The following is a 19,552-nucleotide window of genomic DNA, read 5'->3' as shown; positions in this document are numbered from 1 at the left end:
CAGCCCTCTCTTTGCAGAAGACATCAGGCTTATTGGTTTCTTCACTATTTTTTAGAACTATTAGAAGTTCACATTGATTCTTTCAATGTGAGGCATCACATTTAATGCACGGCAATTCTGGTGACAATGCAGCATTAGTAAACTGTTGTTTATAAATAACGTGAATTTATCCCCCGTCTTGACTTGATGGTTGGAGGGTGTGTGTGTGTGTATTGCAGAGGCGGTCAGAGATTTTATTCTACTGTCATCAAACATTTCATTATCCAACTGACCTGTTGAGTGAGAAAAGGTCTATAGCCTGGATTCCATCCTTTTTTTTTTTTTAAAGGGATAACCACTGCATTCTCAGTTCACCCTTGGGTCCTGTAGTAAGAATCTTTCTAGCACGAGGTTTCCTGCTGTGTTATACAGAAATGAAAGTTAAAGAAATTTCAGGCCAATTAGGGAGGGCAAAAATGGCTTGGACCTCATGTTAATAGTAATACAAACTCCATAAAAACATGGGTTCACAGACAACCCTTCCTGTTTGTGTTGCCCTGAGAAAGTGCAAGGGTATGCAACATTTTCAGAAAGCACCACAAGAAGTTTTTTATACCTCAGGAAAGTTGGAGGTTGTCCCCAGTTAGAGGAACTGATTCACCTAAATTTGATTTTAGCTCAGAGTCCTTACAAAATCATTCATAACATTATCTATTAGGTTTCTTAATCTGGCCAAAAAGTAACCAGAATTTTCAGGTGTTATATTGGTTATCACATAAAGCTCTTATATCCCATATACAACAAATATAACAAACACTGAAAGTCTTATGACCTAAGTTCCAACTGAGTACAGTCAGTCTTATGGTCTGGTCATATGACCATGAGTTATGTGAGGGATGTGCAAAGATTTAGTCTCCACAAAAAATGAAGAGTGGGTTTTTATTTATTTATTTATTTTGGAGACAAAGGTTTCTTTCCTTTGTAAACAAGGCAATTTTTAGTTAAATAATTTTCCACCAACAGCAATTGACTGATAAAACTCCAGATCAAAACAAGTTATAAATGATCTCTTTGCTGCATGAAAGTCTGTATTCACTGCTGTAAATGTCAAAATTTGTCTTTCTGAAATATATGAACTCTTGTGGAAATCTGCAAACATCTGTTTTTAAATATGAAGAGTAAAACAGTGTTTTCAAAATAACACAAGTGACACAAACAGACATCCAAATAATCAAACTCTGAGTAATTATGAGATCTATAAACAAACAACTGGGAAATTCTGAAGGCATTCAAGTGACCTGGCAGAATAAGGAGAGAAAGCTATGCATAATACAAATCTGCAAACAGATTACCTGCCACATGAATTTTGTAACTGTTGCTCTGTCTTCTAAAGCATTTTTCATCAGCAGGAGTGAGGAGTTCTTGAGTCAACATGTTAAAGTCTTGTCAGCATTTAAACATTCTGCTTGCAGTATTGTAATGAACATAACAGTTTAATTACAGTATTTTATTGTGTATAATTTAGTAAATGTATACATCTTCAGTAGTTGTGGGGCAGTGCAGAAACCCCATGCAGGTAAGGCGTTAATGCAGGCCATGAAGAGACAGAATGAGGACCAGCTAAGGTCAATTATGATCACTGTAGAGATTTGGCTTTCAGACAAAACTCTAACTGCCTCCTCAGAGCCCCAAGGAGAAGACTCAAGGTTAATGAGCTATAGGATCCTGTAAATGGCTAAGCCAAGCACAAGAGGTGGTCAGTGAGTTAGGCTGATTTGTGTTTCTCTGGAGGGACTGGCTGGAGCCAAGCCCGTCTCTTTTGCTTTTCTTGGACTGGATTGCAAAAAGTCACAAGGCAGTTTATTTTGTTCTCCAGTTGTGTGTCCTAGAGGGGAAAGACACCTTTTAGTATGGCTGTAGAGCCACATCGCCCTGCCTGTGAGTGGAAAACCAGGACACAGTGAGAGAAAAGCTGGGGGAGGACTTGCACCTGACACAGAGGTAAGGCACTTTTCCACAGTAGGGCACATAGTTCTGAGCTGCCAGTGATGTAATAATACTATAGTCGGTGAGATGTAGTTACTAGAATATCTAGAACATAAATGTGGGTTTGTTGAAACAAAGTTAATGGACCACACTGTGTCGTTTCTTACATCTTGTGCAGTGTTATGGATTCCAATTGGCTTTCATGGGTGTAAGTCAAAGCCGTGTTTACTACAGTTACTTCACTATAATGACTACCTGAAAATGCTTTGTTTAGCACACATGGTAGAAACTTTAACAAAGGACATTATTCTGTAATTGGGGAGTTCTCTAATTGACTTGGATGGGACCAGGATTTATCCTCCAAATTTGTAAATACCCACTTAAAGTTATTCTGAAATTTACAAAGCCCTGTGCATGATTTTGTTGCACGGCTTTGATTAAAATCAGTAGAACATAGCTCAGATCCTTTGAAACTTTTGGAAAATGCATCCCCTAATGCATATCCACGTGCAGCCCAAGAGCTGCACACACTTGAAATATCAACATGTTAACCTTCGCAAGGGCAATGTCTGAGAGAAAAATGATCACTTTGATCCTCAGCATGACTCTAAGAATGAGCAACCAAGATTTTGAGATAGTTTGAGAACATTGTGGCTCCTGCAGCTCAGACAAACAATGCTTTATAAGCTCAAAATCAACAAGTCAAAAAGAATGTATATTCTTTGTGGGGGGGGGGGGGTGAGGGGAAAGAAAGTGAAATGTCAATGCAACATTAAGGTTCAGTTAACATAGGAAAGTCAAGATGTTTACAGCAACATTATATTGTAAGACATGCATGGGGATTCTGATCACTTCAACAGAACTCTGCATAGTTAGGGTCCACATGGTGCTTTAGATAAAATGCTAGTTTTCTGCCTTATCTCTACCTCTAAATATTTTCACACTATCTGTAAACAATGTATGTCTATGGTACTGTGTAAGGATCAAATAACTCCACCATCTGATTTGAACAGATATGTAGATTTTTTTTATTCCTGCTTTCCCTTTTTAAGCATAACCCTGAATGCACAACTGAGGATATTTTAAACATGATTTTGAACATATAGGAAACAGAATATGGCTAAGAAAGAAGTAATGTCAGAATCTTAATTCTTTTATTTCCTTATGATTTAGATATTAATTGTACAACTTTAAACATGAAACACTATTACTACAATGTTAATTAACAATTTGTTAGTCCAATGAAGCCTAGTACTGGAAGTTAAGCAGTTTAGCCTTGCTATAGGATAGGAAACTTGAAGTGCTGCGCACCAGGATGTGCCTATATGACTTAATAGGGATAAGAAGTGACTTTCATTCAAAGCAGAACTCTTATCCTAGTTCTATTAGCAGATTAGCAATACTACCATTTGTTTGTAGCAAACATAGCATAGCAAAGCTTATTTTAAAGAGAAAATTCTAAGGTACACTGGCACAGCAGACAGTGCTCCTGGCAAATATGATGCACACTTAGTAAAATGAATGCATGTTAAAAACAACATAGTTTTCCAGGTACTGATGCATGTATTTCTGGAGCTAATAAATTTCCATTATTTAAGTGCAAGCACAGAATCTAGAGTACTGGCAGGACCCAATGGCTGCAAGGGCTTAATTGCACAGGATTGTCTGTAACTGGCTGAGTTACTTGCTTAGGATTGTGGTGAATTCCCCAGCAAGATTTGGATGTTTTTCTACAGGAGGGTCTCTAGTTCAAATAGGCCACAAGATTTCCCTGAGTTAATTCCTGTGTCATACAGGAGGTCAGACTAGAGGATCACAACAGTCGCTTCTGGGCTTTAAAGTATGACCCTAAATACCTTTTTAAAATGAACTTTTGTTCAAACAATGTTAATAAAATGGAAGCATATTGCTGTAGTTGGAGATAGTTTCTAAAAGCTATTTGTGTAAATAAATGCAACCTCACTGAGATTACGTTATGCTTCCTAAAACCAGTACATCTAGCTATGTTGACCAAATTGCACAAGTGCCTCAACCCAAGCAACTTGGATCAAACAATACAGCATCCGAATCTGAGTGAAACACTTTTGCTTCTGTAAACATATAATTATATGGAAGTGGAAGCACGTTCATATCCTTAATGGATCTATTTGAATACAAATCACTGTGGTGTCAGTCTTACCATCAGAACAATGCAACATCACTTATTTTGCTTCCTCATCTGGCAGCATCTCATTTATTTATTATCTTGCTTCTTGCTTGCTCTCAGCTAATTATACAAGCGCCTGTAAGAAGATCTTTAAATCCTTCATCTCTTGAAGCAAGCTCTAAACCAAATTTAATTTCAAAGTAGCTATATAATTGATCTGTCTGGCTGACAGTTTCTTTAAGATGTTTGAAAACCTTCACAAATTATCTTGAAAGCAAGTGCTTCTGTGCACCATAATCATTGTACGTTCATGTTTTTAAAGAAGATTTTGCTTCAAACTGAGCTGGGCATACCCAAAGTCTCCCCAGTTAGGCAGTAAGGGTGAACCATTTTGCTTCTAATTGCCAAAAGAACACACACAAATTGATGTAAGCACAGGGTCTTCAGCTATATTCTCAGTGGAATGTCAGCTGTTGCCTTTGTACTTGCTTAAGTCAGTGTCTTTAGCATAACTCTGAATGGTTAGAATTGAAATCATGATATAGGCCACCAATATCAATGAAATTCTTATGCATAGAGCTTAGCCTGGCACCTTTATAACTATCCTAACAGCTGATGATCAACAAATCTTAGAAACCACCACATAAGGCCTCCCTTCACTCTCAGTTTAGCTTCCTTCAGCTGCTTGATTCATCTTGATGCTGTATTTAATGAGGGAACATCATTTATGGTCACAGTGGTATTTGCCCCACCTCCCTGAAAAGACAAGAGGAGCACATCATGCCACCAAACTATCTCTGACTCTATCTCTACTAAAAATAAAAAGCCTATGACAGCACATATGGCTTTATTGTACTCATTTTGGTACACAGACCTTGGGTTTATCCTCACTTTGCTGAAAGACACTATTATTCCAATAGTGCTAACAAGGCAAGTTAATATAAGTATGTATTTTCACATGCTGAATGAGACTATATACTTCCCCCAAGTAGGTCCCAAGAAAATGTAAGCAGCTTTTCTATTAACTGTTCTAAATCACAATAGGGGCCAGGTTCAGGTGACAAAACAATATATTCTATTGGCCAGTCTGGGTATGTTCTAACTAACAAAAGAGGCATAATGGGGCTATCTGGAAAGACGGCCCCCGACTTGCTGTGCTCTAAGAAATGAAAAATAAGAGGCTAATTTACCAGTCTGGAGTTTATTTCAGCAAGGGGCGGATGCTGAATCTAATAAAATCAGAGGGTGGCAACTCTGGTTATCAACTTCCTAAGCAGCATGAAAACTGGATGTGGCACAATGGTATGTGAGCGGTGATTCTGTAAAGGAATGGGCCCTGCCTCTGAGCTCCAGTTGGTTAGATGATGGGCAGGGAGAAAGAATTGATCACTCTGTTCACCCAGAGTGCTGATGGATTAGTGCAGGCAGGAAATTCCACCCCTGGCTTCATGCTACCAGCTGACTTCGCACTGGAGGATGGAGATGGTACCCTATAATAGAATAATTAATGGAGATATCCCATCTCCTAGAACTGGAAGGGACCTTGAAAGGTCATTGAGTCCAGCCCCCTGCCTTCACTAGCAGGACCATATACTGATTTTGCCCCAGCTCCCCAAGTGGCCCCCTCAAGGATTGAACTCACAACCCTGGGTTTAGCAGGCCAATGCTCAAACCACTGAGCTATCCCTCCCCAGAAAGGGAATACATCTTCCTGTTGTAAAGATGCGGTAGGACAAACAGCCTGAGTTTGGAGATGAAAGATAGGTGCTGGGAGCAGCAGTGTACATGGAAATTATAAGATCACATTGCATGCTAGAATCTGTCCCCTCCCCAAAGGGAAGAATAATCCCTTAATCTATGACTGAGGCTACAGGATCAGTTTGGATTGGTTGCTAATGCTGACTCTAATGAATTGTTTAATAATAATGCTAGTTTTTTTCTATGATATTATGAGTCTTACAATGGTTTTGGAATATATTCACACATTTTAGCTATTCTGGGTAACTTCTGCCTTTCCCAAAGTTGTAGAAGGGTTCTGACCTTGCGTTGAGGGGTGGGTATCTGGGACAATTGAGGAAAAAGGAGCACCACTACACAGGTAACTGACACCAGTAAAACAAGTGTTAAGACACAACCTGTGTGTCTAACACATTTCTCCTTCCATCTACGTTTAAAGGTGTCTGTTCTCTGGAACAAACGGTTATATCAAATCTAACTATTAGTAATGTTGATGCATGTGGTTAGTGATCTTATATGTGGGTTGTCTCCAACTGAACCATTGATTCCACCAGATGTGTGAAGTTTGGCAGTATGGCTGCTCCCTGATGGTACACAGTGCAGGGTAGTCAGAAATAATTGGTCTGGCTACAGCCCAAAACATCTGGGAAAGAATTTTGGTCTGGGCCTTCAGTACAAAGATCATTTTCTAGCTAGCCAGCTAGTGCAAAAATGACTTTGCTGGTTCCAAAAAATGAAGTGGGCTAAAAAACTAATTACATTGTTGATTCATCTAGATTTGACCCAGTGTGGTGTAAAATCTATGTTTTAAGGTATCACTGCCTATTACAAATTCTAGACAGAACTTCTTCTGAAAAGTTTCCTTTGTTTGAAATTCCATAAGCAAAGCAAAATCTGTGGTAAGCCACTCATTTAAATCCAAATTTTCTTTTCCTTATTAGGTACCTGCAAATATAAAATAATCATACTATATTTGCTTGGTAGCTTGATTTGTATTAAAACATCCAATATTCAAGAATTGATCCATGCTTTTATTAATGTTAACCAACTGGCTTATGTAAGGAAATGTCCTTTATGTTGAAATATTATAATTGTACCCTTTATACTGTTAGTGTTTTGCTTTTTTTGGTGCAAAAATATGCCTACTGTAATTTATAAGCTTTTACTTCTTTGAAGCATTTACTCCTTTTGGAAATTTTAGTTATCAATATAGACTTCTTTCTTTATTAGGTTGTGATCTGAATGCTTGGAATTTATGAACTCACAGAATAAAATACTACAATAACCTTTAGTGTTTTGTCAGATATAATTTGTTGATTTATAGGACATCGTATTAAACTGAAAACTTTCTTCTTGTAATAAGGGCTAGACTTTCTTGAAATTAAATATGCCAACTGAGAAATTTCCTTCCTTAAACACTGTAAAATTTAGTTAAGACACTTTTATTGCACAGGAACTGTGAACACTTAAGTCAGGATTTATATGTTTGATGTAATTGCCCATTAAAATGAGTAGAAAGCATTGCTCAGTAAAATCAGTCAACAGAATTTCTACCATCATAACTTCCTGTGCACTTAATATGTACAGGCCATTCTACCAACAATGACATCCTTATGCTAATCCACATCATTCTGGAAACAATAATATGTACAATATTGTGTATCAGGTAACCTTTGATTTAGGGTGTTAAATGCACAAATCACGAATAAGGTTATAGAATCATAGGACTGGAAGGGACCTTGAGAGGTCATCTAGTCTAGTCCCTTGCACTCATGGCAGGACTAAGTATTATCTAGACCATCCCTGACAGGTGTTTGTCTAAACTGCTCTTAAAAATCTCCAATCACAGAGATTCCACAACCTCCCTGTAATTTATTCCATTGCTTAGCCACCCTGACACTTAGGAAGATTTTCCTAATGTCCAGCCTAAACTGCCCTTGCTGCAATTTAAGCTCATTGTTTCTTGTCCAATCTCAGAATGTAAAGAGAATTTTTTCCTCTCTTCTCCTTTTATGTATTTGAAAACTGTTATGTCTTCTCATCTCCAGACTAAACAAACACAATTTTTTCAAACTTCCCTCGTAGGGCATGTTTTCTAGACCTTTAATCATTTGTGTTGCTCTTCTCTGGACTTTATCCAATTTTTCCACCTCTTTCCTGAAATGTGGCTCCCAGAACTGGACACAATACTCCAGTCGAGGCCTAATCAGTGTAGAGTAGAGCGGAAGAATTACTTCTCGTGTCTTGCTTACAACACTCCTGCTAATAGACCCCAGAATGAAGTTTGGTTTTTTTGCAACAGTTTTACACTGTTGAATCATATTTAGTTTGTGGTCCATTAGATCCTTTTCCCCAGTACTCTTTCCTTGGCAGTCCTTTCCCATTTTGTATGTGTGCAACTGATTGGTCCTTCCTAAGGGGAGTACTTTGCATTTGTCCTCATTGAATTTCATCCTATTTACTTCAGACCATTTTTCCAGTTTTTCCAGATCATTTTGAATTTTAATCCCATCTTCCAAAGCACTTGCAACCCCTCCCAAATTGCTATCATTCACAAACTTTACAAGTGTACTCTCTATGCCATTATCTATATCACTGATGAAGACACTGACAAGAACTAGACCCAGAAGTGATACCTGTGTGACCTCACTAGATATGGCCTTCCAGCTTGACAGTGAACTGCTGATAACTACTCTCTGGGAATGGTTTTCCAGCCAGTTATGCATCCACTTATACGAGCTCCATCTAGGTTGTAATTACCTACTTTGTTTATGAGAAGGTCACATGAGACATTATCAGAATCCTTACTAAAGTAAAGATATACCACATCTACCACTTCCCCCCTCCCCCCCCATCCACAAGGCTTGTTACCCTGTGAAAGGAAGCTATTAGTTTGGTTTGACATTGACATGATTAGTTCTTGACAAATCCATGCTGACTGTTACTTATCACCTTATCTTCTAGGTGTCTTCAAATTGATTGCTTGATTATTTGCTCCATAATCTTTCTGGGGACTGAAGTTAAGCTTACTGGTCTGTAGTTCTCTGGGTTGTCTTTATTCCCTTTTTTATAGATTGGTACTATATTTGCCTGTAGTTATCCCTTGCTCTCAAGTGCTCCTCAAGTGGGGAGGGAGGCCACTCCACCTCAAAGCGCCAGGCAACAATAGTCAGGCCCAGACCCCCTGGGAGACGCTGGTGGAGGGGCAAGCGACAAGCAGGCTATAGCTCTTAGCCTCCTGACGTGGGCAAAACAATTGTTAGCAATCTAGAGCTCTGGCTCTGGGTGGGGTTGAGAAGTAAGTAGTCTTTAACCCTGAGCCTCCCAGATAGGATGGACAGAAATCACCAGTCTAAGGCTCTGGACCTCTGGGTGGGGAAGATCAGGGAGCAGGCTTTAGCCTAAGTCTCCCTGGCTAAGGCAGCCAGCAAACACACAATCTAGAGCTCTACAGACAAAACACAGCACAGGCCTTCCAGCCAAGGGGGAGTCAGCTGCCACCTCAGCGGTGGGGTTAGGGGTATGTCAATCCGGGCTCACCCTACTTCACTGGTTCTCAGTCCAGTGGCAAAAGTTTCCTCCACTGGGTCAGCATGTATCCCACTGAAACATGCTGACTTGCGCTCCGGAGTAAAACTGGACTAATGTCTGGCTTCCCTGACCTACCAGTCTGGATGCAGGGATCCATAGTCCAAGGGTCCGCTGTCTCCTTCAAGGACTAGGAATTGGTCTGACAATCTTTTAAAACCGTTTTTCCTTATATCCACACACTGTCAGGACCATATTTGATTAGTTTTTGGCCTCTTTCCCCTGGTTCTAGTTCTAAGAGAACATAATTAGGATTCCAACTGCTAGCATAATCCTCTTGAATTGATACATTATGCAGTGCTTTCAATACATTAATCCAGCTGCTCCATGGTTACATATACAAAAAACCCTTTAAAAAAATCTGATAATTCATTTTCAAACTGTTATTTTGAAGTGTGTACTTATCATAAAATGCATATTGCCAAATCTTATAACCCTAGATCAAACACTTGGGCTAAGTTATACTAACTGTTAGATTGTGTTAGGCCTCAAGTTTATTCCAAAGCCAATTTCAAATCTTATTATCCCCCTACTTTCATTATATCTTTGTTTTTATTATCACTTGCTTATGCATCTTAGTTTATAGTTTGACCTTAAGTATGGACCTCCCAATATCAGGTCAGGGGTCAAAGGTCAACAAATGTAACTACACCTCTACCTCGATATAATACTGTCCTCGGGAGCCAAAAAATCTTACCATGTTATAGGTGAAACCGCGTTATATTGAACTTGCTTTGATCCGCTGGAGTGCGCATTCCCGCAGCCCCGGAGCGCTGCTTTACTGCGTTATATCCGAATTCATGTTATATCAGGCCGCATTATATCGGGGTAGTAGTGTAGTAAGACTGAAGAGATTCTTAGGGATGTTGAGCACCAAGTAATTTAGTTCCCCAAATTACTAAAAATGTATAATCTAGAGAAATGAAGTAGACCAACTCTTCTCTCTGTTAATGCCATTCCATGCATAAGCCTCTCCCATTATTGTAATTGCATGGGGTTCTTTACCATACCTTTGGCAACACCACAATTAAAGACAGGCTAAATACTCACAATTTATTAATTATTAGTATCTTATTACTAAAAGAAAAAAAGAAAACCAAAACAGAACACAAACAAATAGTAAAAATTGCACTTCAGTCACAGTCACCTCTGTATGTTTCTCTGTGGAGAGCTTTTAACAGTGACTACACTTTAGGATTAGGTCCACTCTAATAGGGAGACTTACCTAGGTAAGATACAACTAAAATATATTAATCCAAATATCAGTAGTGAGTCTTGTTTTATTGTAATAACAAGTAATTAAATGGCTTATAGAAAGCCTATAGAATTTCTTTTAAGTGTTGCCAAATCCTGTTTGGGTTATCATGGAAACCCAATTTATAAATGGAGATAGGTAAGTGATCTTAACTAAGTCATATAAAAATTGAGAGTATTTAAATAGATTACTTAAAGAAGCCATTCAAAGAACAGACTTCAGATTAGAAAATCATTAATCTTGCATTCAATCCCACTAACTTTCTCTGTTTACCAGCGTTAGCTTGTCTTCGCTCTAGAATACAATGTCTAAACTAGGGCTGTCAATTAATCAGTTAACTCATGCGATTAACTAAAAAAATTAATCGTGATTAATCGCACTGTTAAACAATAAAATACCAATTGAAATTTATTAAATATTTTTGATGTTTTTCTACATTTTCAAATATATTGATTTCTATTACAACATAGAATACAAAGTGTACAGTGCTCACTTTATATTTTTATTACAAATATTTGCGCTGCAATAATGATAAAAGATAGTATTTTTCAACTCACCTAATACAAGTACTGTAGTGCAATCTCTATCGTGAAAGTGTCACTTACACATATAGATATTTTTGGTTATATAACTTGACCCCAAAACAGAACAATATAAAACTTTAGAGCCTACAAGTCCACTCAGTCCTATTTCTTGTTCAGCCAACCACTAAGACAAACAAGTTTGTTTACATTTACAGGAGATAATGCTGTCCATTTTCTATTTACAATGTCACCTGAAAGTGAGAACAGGCGTTCACATGGCACTTTTGTAGCTGTCATTGCAAGGTATTTATGTGCCAGATATGCTAAACATTTGTATGGCCTTTCATGCTTCAGCCACCATTCCAGAGGACATGCTTCCCTGCTGATGATGTTTGTTAAAAAAATAATGCATTAATTAAAATTGTGACCGAACTCCTTGGGGGAGAATTGTATGTCTCCTGTTCTGTTTTACCTGCATTCTGCCATATATTTCATGTTATAGCAGTCCCAGATGATGACCCAGCACATGATCGTTTTAAGAACATTTTAACAACAGATTTGACAAAATGCAAAGCAGGTACCAATGTGAGATTTCTAAAAATAGCTACAGCACTCGACCCAAGGCTTAAGAATCTGAAGTGCCGTCCAAAATCTGAGTGGGACAAGGTGTGGAGCATTCTTTCAGAAGTCTTAAAAGAGCACACTCAGGTTCAGAAACTACAGAACCCGAACTACCAAAAAAGAAAATCAACCTTCTGCTGGTGGCATCTGATTCAGATGATGAAAATGAACATGCGTCAGTCCACTCTGCTTTGGATTGTTATTGAGCAGAACCCATCATCAGCATGGACACATGTCCTCTGGAATGGTGTTTGAAGCATCAAGAGACATATGAATCTTTAGTGCATCTGGCATGCAAATATCTTGTGACGCTGGCTACAACACAACAGTGCCATGTGAACTCCTGTTCTCACTTTCAGTTGACATTGTAAACAAGAAACGGGCAACATTATCTCCTGCAAATTATAACCAAACTTGTCTGTTTGAGCGATTGGCTGAAGTAGAACTGAGTGGACTTGTAGGCTCTAAAGTTTAACATTGTTTTAGAATGCAGGTTTTTTTGTAGATAATTCTACATTTGTAAGTTCAACTTTCATGATAAAGAGATTGCACTACAGTACTGGTGTTAGGTGAATTGAAAAATACTATTTCTTTTGTTTCTTACAGAGCAAATATTTGTAATACAATAATTAATATAAAGAGAACACTATACATTTGTTTTCAGTGTTTAATTCTTGGTGATGTCATGTTGCAGAAACAGTGCTTGGGTTGGCAGATTGCTTTTTCTTGACGTTATATTGTGACTTCTTTGTTCTTGTTATTAATCTTGTTGCCACTGCTGTTTGCTTGCTTGTAGAGGTGTCAACTTGAAGGTGTGATGAGATGAACAGCCTGAGCTGGGAACATAAGTGTAGGAGAGAACATAAACAAGTGTGCATAAGAATAAAAATACAAAAGTAAGTTTCTGAGCAAATGTGTGAGGGTGCTTCAGTGTACCATATTAATTCTCTAAAGCCCTTTTATTCCAGGGAATTAAAGGTTTGTCAGTTTACAGCCCAGGGAGGAGATGGTGAGTGGCCTGAAAGTGTCTACTATTAAAAAAAAGTGATTGTGGTGTGGAAGAGGTGAATCTCTCCATGACCCTCGGACTTATGCAGCGATAACAGATCAAGTTACTGTGCACTAGCTTCGCGCCAATGTTCTCAGCCATCCCAGGACAGACCAAACGGGCATACCACTCCATTGACACATGCAATGCTCGCCCAATTAGAGCCCAACCTTACCGGGTGGCGTCTCAAGCCAAAACTGCTGTAACCCACCCCTCTGAAAGTGCCTAGGCATCTCCAGTGGTTCTAGTTCTCAAACCAGATGGGGAAATACCGTAAGCTAAATGCTGTAACTCGCCCAGACAACTATCCAATGCCATGCACAGATAAGCTATTAGAGAAATTGGGACGTGCCCAGTTCATCTCTACCTTAGACTTAACCAAGCGATACTGGCAAGTACCGCTAGATGAATCCGCCAAGGAAAGGTCAGCCTTCATCACCTATAAGGGGCTGTATGAATTTAATGTGCTCCCTTTCAGGCAAAATGCACCCCCCCACACCTTCCAGAAACTTGTAGATAGTCTCCTAGCAGGACTGGGAGAATCTACAGTCACCTACCTTGACGATGGGGCCATATTTTCTGATTCATGGGCATAACACCTGGAGCATCTACGAAAATTCTTCGAGCGCATAAGGGAGGCAGGACTAACTGTTAAGGCTAAAAAGTGTCAAATAGGCCTAAACAGAGTAACGTACCCTGAACACCAGGTGGGTCAAGGAACTATCAATCCCCTACAGGCCAAAGTGAATGCCATCCAAAAGTGCCCTGTCCCAAAGTCAAAGAAACAGGTCCAATCCTTCTTAGGCTTGGCCAAATATTACAGGCGAATTGTACCGTACTACAGCCAAATCGCTGCCGCACTGACAACCTGACCAAAAAGAAACAGCCAAATGCAGTTCAGTGAACTGAAGAGTTTCAGAAGGCCTTTAACCAGCTTAAAGTGACACTCATGTCTGACCCTGTGCTAAGGGCACCAGACTTTAACACAGAGGTCGGCAACCTTTCAGAAGTGGTGTGCTGAGTCTTCATTTATTCACTCTGATTTAAGGTTTCGCGTGCCAGTAATACATTTTAACATTTTTTAGAAGGTCTCTTTCTATAAGTCTATAATATATAACTAACCTATTGTTGTATGTAAAGTAAATAAGGTTTTTAAAATGTTTAAGAAGCTTCATTTAAAATTAAATTAAAATGCAGAGCCCCCCGAACTGGTGGCCAGGACCCGGGCAGTGTGAGTGCCACTGAAAATAAGCTTGTGTGCTGCCTTCGGCACGCGTGCCATAGGTTGCCTACCCCTGCTTTAACAAATCTCTCCTAGTAACCACAGATGCATCCAATCATGGTGTGGGAGCAGTCTTAATGCAGGAAGGACCTGATCAAGAATTCCATCCTGTCGTATTTCTCAGCAAAAAACTGTCTGAGAGGGAAAGCCGCTGGTCAATCACTGAAAAGAAATGTTATGTCATTGTGTACGGTCTGGAAAAGCTATGCCTATACATTTGGGTATGGCGTTTCCACCTGCAAACGGAACATGCTGCACTGAAGTGGCTTCATACCATCAAGGATAATAACAAAAAACTTCTTCGGTGGAGTTTAGCTGTCTAAGATTTTAATTTTGTAATACAACACATTTCAGGAGCTTCTAACAAAGTGGCTGATGCACTCGCCCATGAAAGTTTCCCAGAATCAACGAGTTAAAATTGTCCTTGAAATGTGAGAAATATTGTTAGTTTTTATATAATCAGTAGTATATCTAGAGGTGCATGTGTTTTATTAAGTTTGTTTTCTCCTAGAGCTCCAGGAAGAAATCACAGCCAGTGTGGAACAGGCTGTCCAGCACTGTCTGTGATTTGGGGGGGGGGTCATAAACATACAACTAAGGGTAGCATAAAATCCCTCCTGAACATCTGTACTGAATCTTTACCTGTAAGAGTTTAAGAAGTTCAAATAACCTGGTTGGCACCTGACCAAAAGGACCAATAAGGAAAGAAGATACTGTCAAATCTCAGGGCGGATGGGGAGGTTTTGTTTGTGATCTCTTTGTTTGTTCTGAGGCACGCTAGACGGTGCTGCAGCTCAGAATCTGCTAGGTATGGTGACAGCCTGGTACAGGTAAGAAAAGCTGTGGGCCAGGACTCCACTGGGAGTAGAGAGGCCTGCTGTGTGAGATGAGACAGTGGTACAGTTAAGCAATGCTGTGGTCCAGAGTGCCGCAGTGAGCAGGGGAACTATGCAGGGCTGTTATATGATGTGGGTCAGAGATCCTCTGGAATGAGGGAGATTCTGGGTGGTAAAAGTTCTGACAAATGCATGCTCCCTGGAAAAGAGTGGGAAAAATCCAGAAGCAACCTCTGGAGCAAGTGTAGATATTAAGGAGCCCCTGCTGTGAGGTGGAGCTGAAGCTGCACACAAATTATAAGCACAGTGTTCTAGATACACAAATAGATAGATTCATAACCACAGTCTGTATATATACCTCATAAAGACTTGTAAGCTTAGCACATTACAAGCTTCCATATAAGATCTTACTCAGTACACTTTTACAGTAATTAATTTAATTTAATTAATGGAGATATCCCATCTCCTAGAACTGGAAGGGACCTTGAAAGGTCATCGAGTCCAGCCCCCTGCCTTCACTAGCAGGACCAAGTACTGATTTTGCCCAGTACAATGAGGCGGAATGTAATCAGTTGGTTTGGCTGTTCATTTTGGGGATTTAAACCTCTGTTCTCCCCTGATTGTCACACCTTGGAAAAATGGTTCATGTCTTTTTCTGGGTTTGGTAAGCAGTTGCTTAAGCCTTGCCAGATAACTAACTCCCAAATTAATATAAATATTGATACTCAAATGTCATTTGATTCCATATGTGTACATCAAACATCTCTCTTATATGCATCAAGAGTTAATAGAAGCAGGCAGTTAATGTAGGAAGGGCGCTCTAAAACACTTGCAAGAAGAAGTTTATGCCATTTTTAAACTTTTGAGGGAAAACAAATGGTTTCCTCTTCAAGAACAAAGTTACAGATTAGAACTAACAAATATCTTTTGAGACATTTTCCAACCATAAATGTTCTCAGTTTAAAGCAATGAGATTCAATAAGGATATTCCTAAAAACCTTTTGTGCAGCTTTAAAACTAAGGGCCTTTTTCTTTGCAAAGAGGAAGGGTAAAGAATTCTCCTTTTGATTTGGGCTCAGTTATATAACTTAGTTTATTGCTCTGATAACACTGTAAGTACTACTCCTCTCTGGAATATCCTGAATAAAGAATATTCTTATTCTTTCACACAACCAGGTCTCTTTCTAAAACATAAATATCCTGAGAAGTTTTTCTTGAGTCAAAGATCATATCTGTATTAGGCTGGTGTCTTGTACAATGGGAAAGATATTCTATTCTCTGAGAAGATACTCGTGGTGGTTTACCCCTCTAGCCCAGGGACTGGCAACCTTTCTCACTGGCCGCGGTTCACCGCTCCAGGCCAATGGGGGTTGCGGGAAGTGGCGTGGGCTGAGGGATGTGTTGGCCGCCACTTCCCACAGCCCCCATTGGCCTGGGACGGTGAACCGCGACCAGTGGGAGCTGCGATCGGCCGGACCAGCAGATGCAGTGGGTAAACAAACTGTCCTGGCCTACCAGGGTGCTTACCTGGAGGGCCACGTGCCAAAGGTTGTCAATCCCTGCTCTAGCCAATGGTTCTTAAATCTGCAGCAAATCTACAACTTGCTATTAGACTCCCATCAAGCAATCAAGACCATAAACAAATCACACTAACTTACACTTAAAAACAACATTCAAAACGTATTCTAAGAGATACAGAATGTTAAAAGTTATAAACCTGTATTGCAGAGTCTGTGTAACCACACTTGGAGGTAATAAATATGGTTTTATGGTAGAGCTAGGTGACATTTTTCAGATGAATAGCTTATTAGCTGAAAAATGCTGTTTAAGGTCGAATAAAACTATACATGAATTTGACCCAAATTTTCCAATTTTTACATTAATTTACCAAACTATACATGATTTTTTTGGGGTGCAGAGGGGAGAGCCAGATTCATAAGACTTGGTGCAATTCACAAAACTGGAAGGAGGGTGTGTCTTATACCCAATAGCTAGGCCATTTGCCTATGATGTGGAAGCCCTAGTTTAGAATCCCTTGGAAACCCAGGTCTCCCAGACGAGTGGCCTAACCACCAGGTAAATATATATATATATAAATAGAAAAGCTTTAAATGCCTGGAAATTCAGAGTTTAGAGCAAATTGAAAAAGTTGACAAGTGTTGTTTTGGGTCAAATATCTTTTGTTCGATCCTAAACAAAACCTTTGTTTCCAGGCATTTAAAGCTTTATATTTATGAAAAAGGGCTATTCGCAAGACAGGGAAGTCCTTCCAATACACCCACTTGGTTAGGACAGTCAGCTGGGATGTCGGAGACCCAATTTTGAATTTCCATTCTGGAAAGGTTTCCCCAAATGTCAGGCATGTGTCCTAACCACGGGCTAGAGAGTCACTCTCTTTTTTTCCCTTTGGCCACAATGAATATTTATGTATTTTATAAGAAGTAGAGCACCAACAGGAAAGACAGAAACCTACCCCAGAATAGCCAGCACCCTGGTGCCAGTGAACAAAACATTTATTCATCCAGCGGTATTTTATCGCTGAAGAGATATAGTCATCTAGCTCTTTTGGTGCTTGTCACTGGTTGACTGAAAGCAGAGAATTTTTAGGAATTTACTTAATTAGTTTGAAAATTTTGATTCATTACATAAGCATGTGAGCATATCCTGCAAACATTGTGTGTAAAATAATTGAAAGTATCTCTAAATTCAGTAAAAAAAATGACATAAAATGAAAGTGATATATAATGTATTGGTTTTTTTAAATCGATATTGAGGTCAACGTCCATACTGGTATGAGTAAAGACAAAGAAAGACGAAGAATTAAAAAGAAAACTAACAGGTTAAAACACACTTCTGTCTACATTAAAGGGTGTGGACGAGGTAGTTCTGCCTCTGGTTAACATTGCCTGACACTTCCTTTTTATAAAACCTTATTTTCAGTTGCTTAAAATTATGCCAAACTTCAAGGAAGGAGAGATATCTACTTGGATTTTGGGCAGAGTTAAAGTTGTGGGGTGTGGTCTGTGCTGCTCAATTTTGGTAATTGTGAGGTGTCTGTCCCTGGTGAAGTAGAGGGTATATACTGTTAAATAGCAAAATTCCTTGCTTTTAAGGCTTTGTCAGGTATGTTGTATAGCAAACTTATAAAAAAAAAAAGCTGTATAATTGTTTGTGTTTATATACACACACTATGTATATACATAAAACATAGTACATTGACACTCTTCTGCGGCTATAATCTTATACAACTATTCCACATACTTATTCCTTTTTATCTTTACTATACAGTGTGAGAAATCCATAAACTCTACTTAGTCCTCGTCTACAATGGGGGGCCAGGGAGGGGAGATCAATCTAAGTTATACGTACTTAGATATACTCACCCAGTGTCTTCACTGAGTCTACTGCTGACGCTACCCCATCGACTCCGCCTGCGCGTCTTGCCCTGGTGGAGTACAGGAGTTGTCGGGAGAGTGCTTGGGGATTGATTTATTGTGTCTAGAGTAGACGCGATAAATCAACCCCCGCTGGACCGATCGCTGCCTGCCGATCTGGCGGGTAGTATAGACATACCCTTAGAATGTTAGATACTCTTCCAGAGGCCTCTGACCTAAAGATATCCAGAAACATAATTTGGAAGTGCAGTTGTTTGTATACATACTAGTAACAATAGAGGCATTGTAAGTATCTGACTTGGTTATTACCCATACTGTCACAAGTCCTTTTAAAAAACCCATAAGCCTCTTAAAATGTTTGTTTTTCTTAGATAACCCACTTGAAAAAAGTTAAAAGTAAAATTTATATTTTTTGTATCAAGAGCAATTATAGGAGGCTGTTTCTCTCACCTAAAAGCACTGTTCCCTTAACTAAGAAAGCAAGCAAATTTAAGGGGTTGGGGGCGGGAATAAACATCAAGTCTATTTTTAGGTCTATCGTAAAGAAAACACTACCGGCTAAGTATGCACAAAAACTAGGGGATTATGAAAATGCAGTGCTATTCTATTCAGTTATAAATACTTTGTGCAGAAGGAAAAGTGCTTTTATATATATATTTTCCCTGACACCATATTTCATCAAGCTAGAGCTAAGTTATAAATAGGTATCTCTCTAATTTAAGGGGGAAATCTTTACGTTCTAGTTGGCAAAATCCTAATGTCTGAAAACCAGGAAATTCAGTGATGTTGCAATTAAAAAAATACCAGAGTTAGCATTCTTAAGAGACGTTAAAAAGGAAATATGAAGCTACAATGGGAGAACGACAATGTATATAGCTGTCATGGTTTTTCTGTATTTAAAATGGTTCTCTTTAGAGTATGCAGACTTCCTAAAGCCCCAAGGAAAAGCTCATGGAGCTTAGACTCCAAAAATCATGAGACTCGCAATAAAATTGCAGAATGGCAACACTGCACCATACAAAGAAGTCCTTAATCCAAAAATAACATACCTTAGACTGTATGTGCCTGAAAAACCTTAATCCAAAAATAACCTGCCTAACAGTGTAGGTGCCTGAAAACCTCAATTCTATTGGTAAATGGTTAAAAGATCAGATC

The 19,552-nt window shown here is 39.1% G+C and overlaps 1 long non-coding RNA gene across 3 annotated transcripts in view; it reads left to right on the top strand.

Moving 5' to 3' along the window:
- Positions 1-1,735: 1,735 nt before the first annotated feature.
- The window catches only part of LOC112059544 (uncharacterized), a 161,309-nt gene continuing 143,492 nt past the window's right edge, over positions 1,736-19,552 (top strand). For all 3 annotated transcript variants that reach the window (XR_006176755.2, XR_002888853.3, XR_010598567.1), the window contains exons 1-2: positions 1,736-1,980; positions 12,633-12,732. This is a non-coding gene — a long non-coding RNA (uncharacterized LOC112059544). The remainder of the gene's footprint in view (positions 1,981-12,632; positions 12,733-19,552) is intronic.

The sequence above is a fragment of the Chrysemys picta genome, chromosome 2 (assembly GCF_011386835.1).
Source record: "Chrysemys picta bellii isolate R12L10 chromosome 2, ASM1138683v2, whole genome shotgun sequence".
NCBI classification, from domain to species: domain Eukaryota; kingdom Metazoa; phylum Chordata; order Testudines; family Emydidae; genus Chrysemys; species Chrysemys picta.
Note: the sequence above shows the minus strand (reverse complement) of the source record. Positions and strands in the feature narration are given on the sequence as shown.